The sequence below is a fragment of the Manduca sexta genome, unplaced genomic scaffold (genome assembly GCF_014839805.1).
Source record: "Manduca sexta isolate Smith_Timp_Sample1 unplaced genomic scaffold, JHU_Msex_v1.0 HiC_scaffold_3729, whole genome shotgun sequence".
Classification (NCBI taxonomy): Eukaryota; Metazoa; Arthropoda; class Insecta; order Lepidoptera; family Sphingidae; genus Manduca; species Manduca sexta.
Genome location: NW_023594829.1, coordinates 1 through 11,672, shown reverse-complemented (window position 1 = coordinate 11,672; position 11,672 = coordinate 1). Strand labels below are relative to the sequence as shown.

At 37.6% G+C, this 11,672-nt stretch overlaps 1 non-coding gene and 1 pseudogene across 1 annotated transcript; both read right to left on the bottom strand.

The window, feature by feature from the left end:
- Nucleotides 1-950: 950 nt before the first annotated feature.
- LOC115449177 lies at nt 951-10,597 on the bottom strand. Its single transcript, XR_005113872.1, has 14 exons — nt 10,551-10,597; nt 10,085-10,247; nt 9,491-9,643; nt 8,564-8,757; nt 7,700-7,900; nt 7,111-7,236; nt 6,348-6,556; nt 5,764-5,939; nt 4,834-5,082; nt 3,678-3,823; nt 3,007-3,154; nt 2,485-2,588; nt 1,771-1,862; nt 951-1,390 (listed from the first exon to the last, which is right to left on the bottom strand). It is a non-coding gene; the product is annotated as an uncharacterized LOC115449177 (transcript).
- Nucleotides 10,598-11,113: 516 nt separating this feature from the next.
- Nucleotides 11,114-11,669, bottom strand: LOC119193198 (annotated as a pseudogene).
- Between the last annotated feature and the right edge of the window lie 3 nt (nt 11,670-11,672).

The window sequence follows — 11,672 nt, the reverse complement described above, 5'->3', positions numbered from 1 at the left end:
CTTCATACGGTCCTCCGGGATATCATTAAACTTAACAACACTAGCAATATTACTATCCACCAGTCTTGCAGGAACGACATCTATCTAGAGATTATGACAATTAACTGTAAAGCTTAAGTTTGGTTCATTACAGTTTGTTTATTTGTTGGTCAGACTGTTTCAAAAATAGTTCCATAGAATACCATGTTTTGCTAAATACGTTGATATTCTAGATTTCCGAATGAACATTATAGAATTGATATTCAAGACCTAAACTTACAAGAGAGTGCTTGATCTTTGCCGTTGCTATTGTTTATAAGTAGGCGTTGAATACAAGACAGGTTGCTTACGGCCGGTTTCAATAACTGATCCCAATCTTTCTTCAAACCTATTCTGAATGTAAACCAATCAAATTAAGAATTTGCAAGCATTTAAAAAACCCTTTGTGTGCTTAGAATGTAAACACAAGGCTCCGTGTCGTTTTATTGTGATTGGTTGAAACTATCACGTTACTGACGCATTGGTCTTTCGACCAATGATTACAAACATCAAAATTAAACATCGATTTACAAGCTGCGTTTTTGGGACATTCTAAAGGGACTGATTGGTCCATTTTGCGATGGATTGAAAAAAGAAGGATCCTTAATTGAAAATGGCGGTTATAAAACCTATCTTTGACTTTTTTCTTCCTTCATTTGTACTCCAATGTGAGGTCAGCGCAACAAACTTCTATACAAGTTGTAGAAAAGATTTTTGTTTGTCGTTCTCTGATGTTATCTCCGACTGGAAGATTTGAGATTAAGATATATCCTTCTGTGCATATATTTAGTTAATTCAATAGGTAGTATTCAGAGCGAGGTACCTGTTTAAGTTTACATGTCAGTATTGTTTTATGATAAATAAAATCGATTTTTATATTGAAAAATAGTTTTATTTCCTAAAAACATTTCACTGACCACTATGAGAATATCTGGAAAGTAAGCCATATTCTGGCCGCGATAGCATAAGGATCTCCGCACACGACGTTTATAAACGCGCTGACGACGCGCTTTAAATGCAATTAAAACGTACACGCTATACAGAAACTATATAATATTTAATTTCGAACAGTGCATAGTTATGTCGACTGAGGGATAATTTTCTCTCGCCAGTCGATGCTCCTGGACTGTCTATTTGGACGTAATTCCGCTTACCTAATCTCAACAGTCACTTCGTTGCACCCGTATAAAACAAAAACTTTACTTTAAAAACTAGGGCGGATATAACGCGCGTTGTCAGCGCGTTCGAATAACGCCGTCTGCGTAGACCTTAATAAAGTACACTGCTGTGATGTTACCGCTGATTGGACACCATTAATCACGTGGACTGTTACCTTAGTGCAACTGTTTTGCCTTATTAAAGTCTGGTGTAGCTGAAAAAGAACATCACATTATGTATATTTCTATTACCTAATCAAAATAAACCTACAAACAAGAACAAAAACAAGAAACATAGAACATAATAGTGATTTAACCGACTTCAAAAAAAGGAGGAGGTAATCAATTCGACGTGTATTTCTTTTGTGCCTTCATCTTTTCTTTCTTCACCGAAAATGGATACCCGCGATCTGAGTTTTAACTTTTGACGCCACAACGAGACATATGTTTGTCTTAAACCTATCACCGTTAACTTGACTATAATATCATGCAATTTTATTGCTGTGGGTAGTCTGTTAGGTCGACGGACAAAAATGACTCAGTATTTTAAAACGAATAGACACAGTATTAAATAAGCAAGTAACTTATGTCTAACATGTCTCAGTCATCCATTCGGTGTTATTGCAATAGCAGTACTTGAGCAGATGCGGGTGAGTTGCTTCGATACAGTGGGGTTCATGGCCGTATCTAAAAAAAACATTTTTATGTCTATTTTAATGCATAATTTTGAAGGTTTGAAAAGTCTGCTAACCCAACTTACGTCAGCGTTGTGGACTAAGGCCTAACCGATAGTGGAGGCAGTACATTAGAAGAAGAGAAATTTTTAATTGGGATATACCTAATCAAATCAATTCCACCCGACCTAGGATTCGAACCCAGGACCGTAATCGTGTGTAAATGTAGTAATCGTACTCATACTGTGTAGTATTACAACTACGCCACTGATGCAGAAAAATCTATACTATTATATAAAGCTGAAGAGTTTGTTTGTTTGAACGCGCTAGCCTCAGGAAATACTAGGTCGAATTGAAAAATTCTTTTACTGTTGGATAGCCCGTTGTTTGTGGAAGGCTATAGGCTATAAATCATCACTCTATGAACTACAGGAGCGGAGCAATCATAAAAAATGTTGCAGAAACGAGAGAAATAAATTCTTCTTGAGAGCTTCCGTTGCGTGCGCTCAGTAAACGTTTAAAAATGCTATCCCGGGAAAATATATAGCGTGACTTTTATAACGGAAAACTTTCTCAAGCGGGCGGAATCGTGAGCAAAAGCTAGTTTATAATATTAGTAACAATATTATACTAACGCGTTAATTCTGGACACATCCTTTTCGCTCATCATAAAATACCTCTCCCTGACGTAATACACCATGGATGCTTCAAACATACCATCAGCAGGGTCGGTTACTATCTAAAAAGAAATTGAGACAGGTCAATCAACTAATAATATATTCGTATTTATATGTAATGAGAAAATTATACCTACATAGCTGTTTACTTAGTTTGCTGGATGAACATATTTTGGAAAAATATATCAAGGCGAGCTTAGCTTAGTTCTCAGTCCCCAACCGGCATTAACATGTATGTGAGGTGGGCAAGCTAACACCTGGTGGTAATATAATACCACCAATTCGCACAACGCCAGACGATTCCCAAGAAAACACACAGAGGAGAGAGTAGGTGCACCATTTTAAATTTTCGATTTAAATTAAATTTTTTAAATAACTATTTTGTAAAATAGTTCCTTATTTTATCACAACATGACGAGGGCTTTTTATTTTCTTGGTCAGATAATATTTCTAAATTAACAGCATAATGAAGATATTTACTTTAACTTGATACTGCCGTTTGTCGATGCCGACGACAGGCTTGCCGACTCCAAACATACCCCTTTCCACTTTCTTCAGCATTTCTCTATGCGGCATATAGATTAATACCCACTGTATCGATTGTAACGTCCTCTCCAGGCATACGTCTCTGGGGACATTAATTTTTAAGTGTTTTACTAGGATATTTCATCTTTTTTACTTTAATCAAAAATGGTCTTTAAATATTAAATCTAACACAGAACGAATGGTTAAAATCCGGTAAATATCAACAAATAAACCCTAGAAATGCGGTAGAAGTGGTAAGTCTCTAGAAATAGAAGTCGCAATACAGGCACGTGACGTCATCGAGAAATACGATGCGCGCGAAAGAATGAGATAGAGTGATATTGCCACTACGCACCTATCATTGTGCGTTACAATAATTGAAATATGAATGTCTATCTCATTTCTTACCAAATTTTATTGCTGCTTTTACAGTAGGGCTCAATATTTTATTTTTTCTCGTACGGGGTCCATCAAGCGGAACGTTAAGAAGTTATAAATCAGTCCCGTATAACTGTGCCGGTTTGTTTCTTGCCAGTCGACATGTTTTTGGGTCATCTCTTCACTTACCATCAGTACAATCAGATCAATTAGCCCTCGTTAAAAAATGTTTTTAATATTATTTTTACCTCCTTTCACGAGTCATGTTATTGATATAATCTAATAGATATGCGGCTGCCTTCTTGTACATGACGTTCGATGTGGACATGTTCCTCCATTTGGCACATGCACACCAATGCGGCATGCTTCCCCCACAAGACCTGGACTTGGGGATCTAAAAAGACAATTATTATTAACTAGTTTCTTCGCTATTCCGCCCGGGTATTATAAATATACGGGATAAAATTTCCACTATATTTTCCTGGAATAAAAGTAGTCCCAGGGACTCGTACTGTCTACATCAAAATTTAATTTCGCATTTATATGGATGGATTGAGTAATTGTAATGAGATGTAGTAAGGATGCTGAATACGTCCAAAATTATTGTATCTATACGCTAAGGAAAACAGGTTACATATTGGAACTTGATCCAAGCATCCTCTGCGCGTGCGCATCTGCCTTACAAAAAGACTCTGGCGACTTAAAAATTGGTTAAATCATTTTCGAAACCAGCTCAATAATTACAACAGATCTTACCTAACTTACTAACTTGACCACTGTACTAACATCGTAAAGAAAAACGATCTGTATGTTTGTGATCGATTAATTAAACTTCTACAGTAATAGACCTTAAAGTGGATGAAGTCGCGAGCAAAAGCTAGATATAAATGTTAGTACAGAAAATCTGCCTCGGTGGCGTAGTTGTATTGCATGTCCGGTACAATAGCGCTCTGAGGTCCTGGGTTCGAATCCCGGGTCGGGCAAAGTGATATTTGGGTTTTTCTGCTCAGTATCAGCCCGGAGTCTGGAATTAGTGCCCGATATGGCGATAGGCTCGCCCCCTATCACATCATGGGACGGAACATTCTTGGCGAAAAGTGGGTGCCCTAGTTGCGCGCTCTGCATTACCCCTTCGGGGGATAAATGCGTGATGTTATGTATGTATGCATGTACAGAAAATCAAAATATACCCTAGAAATGTGATATTAGATTGTTCTACTCGGTATCAGCCCGTAGTTTTGAAATTGTACCCGATATGGCGATAGACCCACCATACACCGTTGAAATGTACACGTCAAAAAGTTGATGCATTAACACGCCTCTGCCTACACTTTTAGGCATCAAGGTGTAAGTGAGTTTATAAAATACTTTGCCCTAATACATTGTCAACTATTGTCAACTCACAGGCTCCAGCCAACTCATCCCACGCGGCAGATCAGATCCCGACATAGTGTTGGCTCTTGTGTTTCATCAGCCCCACCACGTCGAGTAAGGTCGTGTGCAGATCGTATGGCGAGGTCAGTACTTCTGCGTTCGCCTTTAACGATGCGAGGGCTCGTGGACGCGCCTTTATCAGTTTCGATGGTAGCTTTACCGCTACTTTTAGGGGAAGACGCTATTCTTCCTTGATACGTTTTCCTTAAGGTGTCGTATCTAAAAATATTTAAAAAAAAAGAGACCATGAAGGAACTCGCCTGATGGTAAATGTCACTACTGCTCTTAAACAATAGCAAGACTGCACGAACTTCGAGTTTGCATGGCACTGCACAGTGCTCGGCACCATGACACATCAATTCAGGAAATACAGGGTATTAAATGTGATACCCAGTTATTACATCTACAATGCCAAAAGCAAAGCCGGCACACATCAGAGATAGTACAATGCTGAACAGCCCTTTTAGAATGTCCCAAAAAACACGATTCGTTAGTCGATGTCGTGTAATTTTGATGTTTATGATTGATCGAGAGACAAGTGCGTCAGTCACGTGGTACTCAACCAATCAAAATAAAACGACACGGATCCTGTCATATCTTTACCACAATCTTAGCACACTGGTATCTCACCATACGATTGTACGAAACGATACAGTACATCGTCACTTCAATTTAGTTTTTTGTGAGGCTGTACTGTTGAGCCACTGCTGAGCCGTTAATGCTGCTATAAAATAATGATAAATCTATTATGACTTCAATTTCGAAGGTATGTAAGTCCGCTGACTTGTACCAGGCCGGCATGGTGGAACAAACCCTCTCAGTAGTGAAGGAAGCATCAACAGTGGGCAGTATAGGGCTGGTATTATTCAAATCATTGAATAGTCATCAGACTAAACTCACTTAGCTCCATGGTCTCCCATGACAATCAGCAGCGTATCCTCCATCCATCCTTGACGTTGGAAGTACCTCAAAAAATCAACAACATCATCATCAGCCGTTGATATCATATTGAAGTCGTCATGGCTGATGTCCGCTATGAAGGTAAAGCAGAATCTCTTGCCGTCGAGATGAAGAAACTACAAGAAGAAATTCTTTCTGAAATGTTGTGTTAAAATTATTTCCATTTCAGTGGCGTTTTAAGGAGATTTTTCGCGGGAAAAATTCGTCATCACTACCACCATTTACTACCACTTATTTTGTTCTTATTTTTAGTTGCTTTTGTGGATTATTGATTTATATATTTATTTACTTTAGGTTTCCCAGCAGATTATACATTTAATTTACACAGTCCCGTAGAATAACAAAGGACAACCAACTTAAAGGAGTACACAGCGTTCATTAATGTGATGCGTACATTGTTAAATTATACTATTACATATTATATAAACTAAAAAATATGATGTTATACTTAATAAGCAAACAGGACAAAAAAAGGAAATCAAGAATTGGAGGCATATTGATTTATATATCTTAGCACAAATAACCTGTTTCGAAAGTTCTAGCATCATAACATATTGCGGCGCACTGCCTATGCAGTATCTGCCTTTGATGCCATGCCACCACTTGTTCCCAGCGGAGCTCTTCCAAGAAGAACGCGCGAAGGTAGTGGTCTGCTGGGCGAGCATCGAACCCGTTGAAGAACCGCTGAAACGTTCCTATCCAGGGCATGTCTTCGAAGTACGCTGTGCGGTAACTGAGGAGAAAGGTTATGTTGAAGAGTAGGTGTTGCGGCTTGGACTGCGTGGAAAGCATACATAAGTACCAAAAATTATTGCAGCAGTTCGAAACGCTATCTGATGCTAGATCACTCTATTAAAAAATCTGATAATAAATTAACATGTTTCACAAAACTAATTGCTGGGACCAAACGGTATATGTATGATGCTAGCGCACTCTATTCAAAAATCAGATTAAAATTGATGTATTTCCCAAAGGCGCCAATTACCGGGACCAATAGTAAACTATATATTATTTAATTCAGCGGTTTCTACGTGTAACAATGAACGTCCAAAATATGTTACAAAACATCGCATTAATGTTAGAGTCAAATCTACAGAATAAGTGACTTGGATCCTATTGAAATTTAAAAGGGCAGGGAATGGTAAATGGATGAGCAACTCTAAATCCCTGATCATGCATCAATTCGCCTGGGATCGGGTGTGGAAAACGGTAGTGCCAGAACTAGAATTTGATTAAAATGTTTTTTTTTGCCTACTTAATCCAGCTAATCTGAAGTCGATCATTCACCATTCTGAAATTATATCACACATCCAAGCTAGTACTTTCTCCGTAATACTTTTCCAGTCGGGCAAGTCCAAGCCAGTCAGTATAGGATACAGGGCGTTCGATGTCCCTTCACCGACTATGTTATAACTGGAATGTATAGGCCTGTTATATATACTGTTCTACGGCTGCAAATAGATTCGGGGCCCTTAATCTAAAATTATGTAGAGAAATGGCAGAAAAAAATATATGATAGCAATAAACTTGTCAATAGATATCATTGCTATATTTTTTATTTGTTTTCTATTAGTCTATTTTCTATCTACGGCCTCTGATCTATTATTAAGAGGGCCTGAGCCTTCATATAACGCTGGCTTGTTGTTATTTAGCCGATATCATATCTTAGAAACTCGACAATAAGGTAATGTATGTTTCCTCATTACGTCTTAATTCACCGTTAAAGCAAGCGATAATCTACAAATATTGAATTAACATGTAATTTGTATGTGCCTTTACTAAATCTTAATATCCTAAGGATTGCTAAGTAGCGCTCGGAAACTACATAATATGCTATTAAAAATAGCAAGGAGATGATGATGATGAGATCGAATACCTTTTCAGTATGGTCGCATTGATTTCCTCTTGAAGAACCTTGTAGCTCTTGGGCATTTTCCGTATGAAACCATTGTGTGATGTCGAATCGAAGCATAGAATCATGACATTGAAGGCGTCATCGCGATCTTTAGACGGCTTGACAGGCACGGGCCGGAGACCAGCCTTGTAGCCGTACCAGCGTGAAGATAAAAGACCTAGACTACAGACAACCTATACTTATAAAGCGAAAGTAACTGCCTGTGTGTAACGTTTACATGGCTGAACCAGTGAACTGCTTTCACTTAAATTTGTTGTGGAGATCCGGGAAAATATGTAGCGGGACTTTAGTCCCGTTAAAACTATCAGGCGTGCAGATCAGCCAAGGCAAAATGACTCCATTACACTTGATTTTAAGTGGTATTAAGTATTGACTGACGCGAGATGATTTTCTCTTCCCAGTTGTCACAATTCAGTTCGAACCCTAATATAGGTACGACACAGTTACGTGGGCCACTATGGCGGCTTTTATACCTTGCTTACAGAGTCACTATCTGGACGGATGCAAATATCCTATCACTAGTATAAATAAGCTTAGTCCAGCTACAATATGGACTTCTCTACCACCCCATTAGTAATAGGAATAGAAGAAATTCTTATAAGAACACAGTTCAGGGTTGATACCTAAGGCCCCTTTTTACTATCATTTTATGTTAATCGAAAACAAAAACACGTATGAATAACATCCTAGCCAATAAGTCTGGGACATACCATTATGTACTTTTTATTTTCTATTGGTGTTAACCATTGTAGAAAGGCGTCTTGCGACCGCCCCTACGTTCTATCAAAATTAATCTTATTGCATCTAAAATAAGATCAAACTCACCTATTTTTCGACCATCCAGTGCACGAAACTTTAACATGGTCACTTCTGTTCAACACATATTTATCAGAGTTGAATATTTTGACAGGCTTTCCGATTGTATAGTTGCCGTCGTTTAGATATAATATGTCTTTGTAGTTACATACTATCATGCTATTAGCGTTCAATATCTCGTCAATCACGTAACAGTATGATTGCTTTGAAACAAAGAAAACGTGAGAATCAAGTGGTATATTTTTAAAGAAAAATATGTTTCAGGGGGCCCTATTTCCTCTACGGGGACATATCAGTCTTTTTGCAACTATGGACGTTCTGATCGAAAGGTAGCTTTGATAGCCGGAAACGTCAAATAGTAAAAAAATCCATATTTGCCTATACGGCTATCCAAAGTTGTTCTCTTTTAGAACGCCTCTAATTGCAAAAAGACCTATATATCCCGCAGAAGGAATAGGACATCTTAAACTAACATTAATGTATCGATCTCTTAGGTTGTAGTATAATCTACAGAAAACCCATGTTAATGCACAGTGATTATTGTTGCTGAACTATATACGTTTCGTATTATAACAAGAATTTTAGAGGCCACAAGACTTTCTAATTTTTATTTTAAAGCTGACAGTGCCTCCTAAATTGGCGTTAACTAACCATCATGTGACCCATTTGCTGATGTAACTTACACACACGTTTTATCCCTAGAGGGGTAGGCAGAGGCGCAGCCAGTGCCATCCAACTCTCTCCGTGTATACTTCATTCCATGATATGACAGATGGCGAGACAATGTCCATATCGGGTATAAACTCTAGGCTCCTGGCTGATACTGCGCTGAATAACCTTCTGCCTAAACCGGGATTCAAGTGAACGACACGGTAGTCTCACAGTAATTCTACCACGCTGCCAACGGTATCTAACTTAGCTGTTTTAGTAACATACATTGCATTCAACCCAGTCCAGTCCGTCACAGACTATTTTGGATAAACCTGGTTGTACGACAAGGCCACTTCTGAAAACGGGTCCATGTATGGCATCTCACAACCAGCACCTTTGTCTTCCAGTATGCTTTCCCACAGCTTTTGCTCAATCAACCTGGAAGTATTTAGACCAGTTATATTTGACCTGCTGTCTGCCGGGACATTTCATGAGACCCGGCGGTCATTTAATTTTTTACTAAAAGTTAAGGAACTTTACTCAAGATTACTTGAACTATCTATATATTAATACGTTTACTGGTGGTAGGTCTCTCGTATGTGAGGGTCCACCTGGATAGGTACCACCGCAATGTCTATTTGTGCCGCCAAGCAGTGTGTAGTCACTGTTGTGTTCCGGTTTGAAGGACATTGTAGTCAGTGTAACTACTAGACATAGTGAGACTTAACATCTCATGTCTCAGGATGGTGAGCGCAGTGGAATGTTAAAGAATACTTTGTAATTCATGGTTAGGATGGTGTTTTTTGGTGTGTGTGAAAACATTTTTCCGTAAAACCAAACTACCAGACCTAAGAAGCGAATCCAAAACAATATACTTACTCTCTCTATAGTTAATATCTAAAGTATAGATGATATCGTCAGCTTTCATTCGTTCATTTATATTCAGTTTCAGAACGTAGAAGATCAGTGTGAAGGCAAATACGACTGCTACCCAAAACATACGTTTCTGTGCTCGGTATAGCCTCTTCAGAAGCATTGACAACTGAAAATAATACGGCATTAAGGCTGACGTCGACTAGAGCACAATGGAAGAATAAAATATTTTGATTTATTTTGTACTAGCTTTTGCTCGCGGCTCCGACAGAATGCTAAAGTTTATTCGGGATAAAAGTCTTGCTATATATTTTCTTGGAATATAAAGTAGCCCATGTCCATTCCAGGGTCACGAACTATCTCCACACCCAATGGGGACGGATCCTTAAATAGTTACAAAGCAGGACTTATAGTTCTCAACCATCAAAGTACTTGCTATTTTAATCCTCATATTATTCTTTTTTGTACTTACCCTCCAAATAATAGAAATTATTTTTTTAATCTCCATTTTATTTACTTCTATCCAAACTTCTATCAGCAAAAAATATTTGACAGAATGATGCAAAGAGAATTATAATAGAATGATGTTTAACTCTTGGTCTTTGAATCGCCGGCGAGCTTAAAGACAGCTACATGACATTTGTGTGTCGGATTATAACCTTATATACTACTATATATACTACATAATAAGGTTATTTTTCCTCACATCGCGAAGCTGTCAATGTTTGCCGGCAAACATTCAGCTACCTTATTTTTTAATAACGTAGAAGAAATTTTAAATTTATTTAAAATATAAAGTTTTATTACATTCATAAAATATATAAACCTCCTTTGTTCCAAAGAAACAAAGAATTCTTTAGGATGAGTACTGGAACAGGATACAAAGAAGGTAGGAAAAATGACCGTAGAAATAAAGAAGTCCTAGTCTAATTGTAGGTAATATTATAAATTATAATAATAGCTAGAATAAAACGTACACACTTAGTTTCATATTTTTAATGTGAAATAAAGTAACAAAGTATAAAAATATTATTCCTAATCACCGAAACAAGGTATAGGGTTGACTATAAGCCTTACGATTTTATCATTAACAACGTATATCGGATTATTTTGCATATCAAAAGTCAATGCCTTTAAACCAGTTAATTTATCTGAGATTCTATCCAACACATACTTGTGTACTTATTATATACATATAAACCATTTTTAGCGGAGACATAAGGTTTCCCAAAATTATCAGCTGCTATAGTACTAACAACATATTTCTCATGAGAATTAACTGCTTTAGTTCCTAGCTTAACTCTAAACAAATTATTTTTATTTAAAAATAAAAGATTATTGTCATCATCTTCTACAAATTTTTCGACTTCCACCAAACTTAGTTCATCTACCGTATACACAACACCAGAATCAAATTTGAAAGCTTGTCTTTTATTGTTGACAAAGTATACTACGTTTTAAAGAACAAATACCTTATATCTTGAGAGACGGGCAGCATTTCTGGTACTTTAGTAGCTTCGTTTAAGAAAAATAGACCATCGGAGCCGCCTACGTACACTCTATTCCTCGATCTATCTATTGCTAGGCCTGTAGC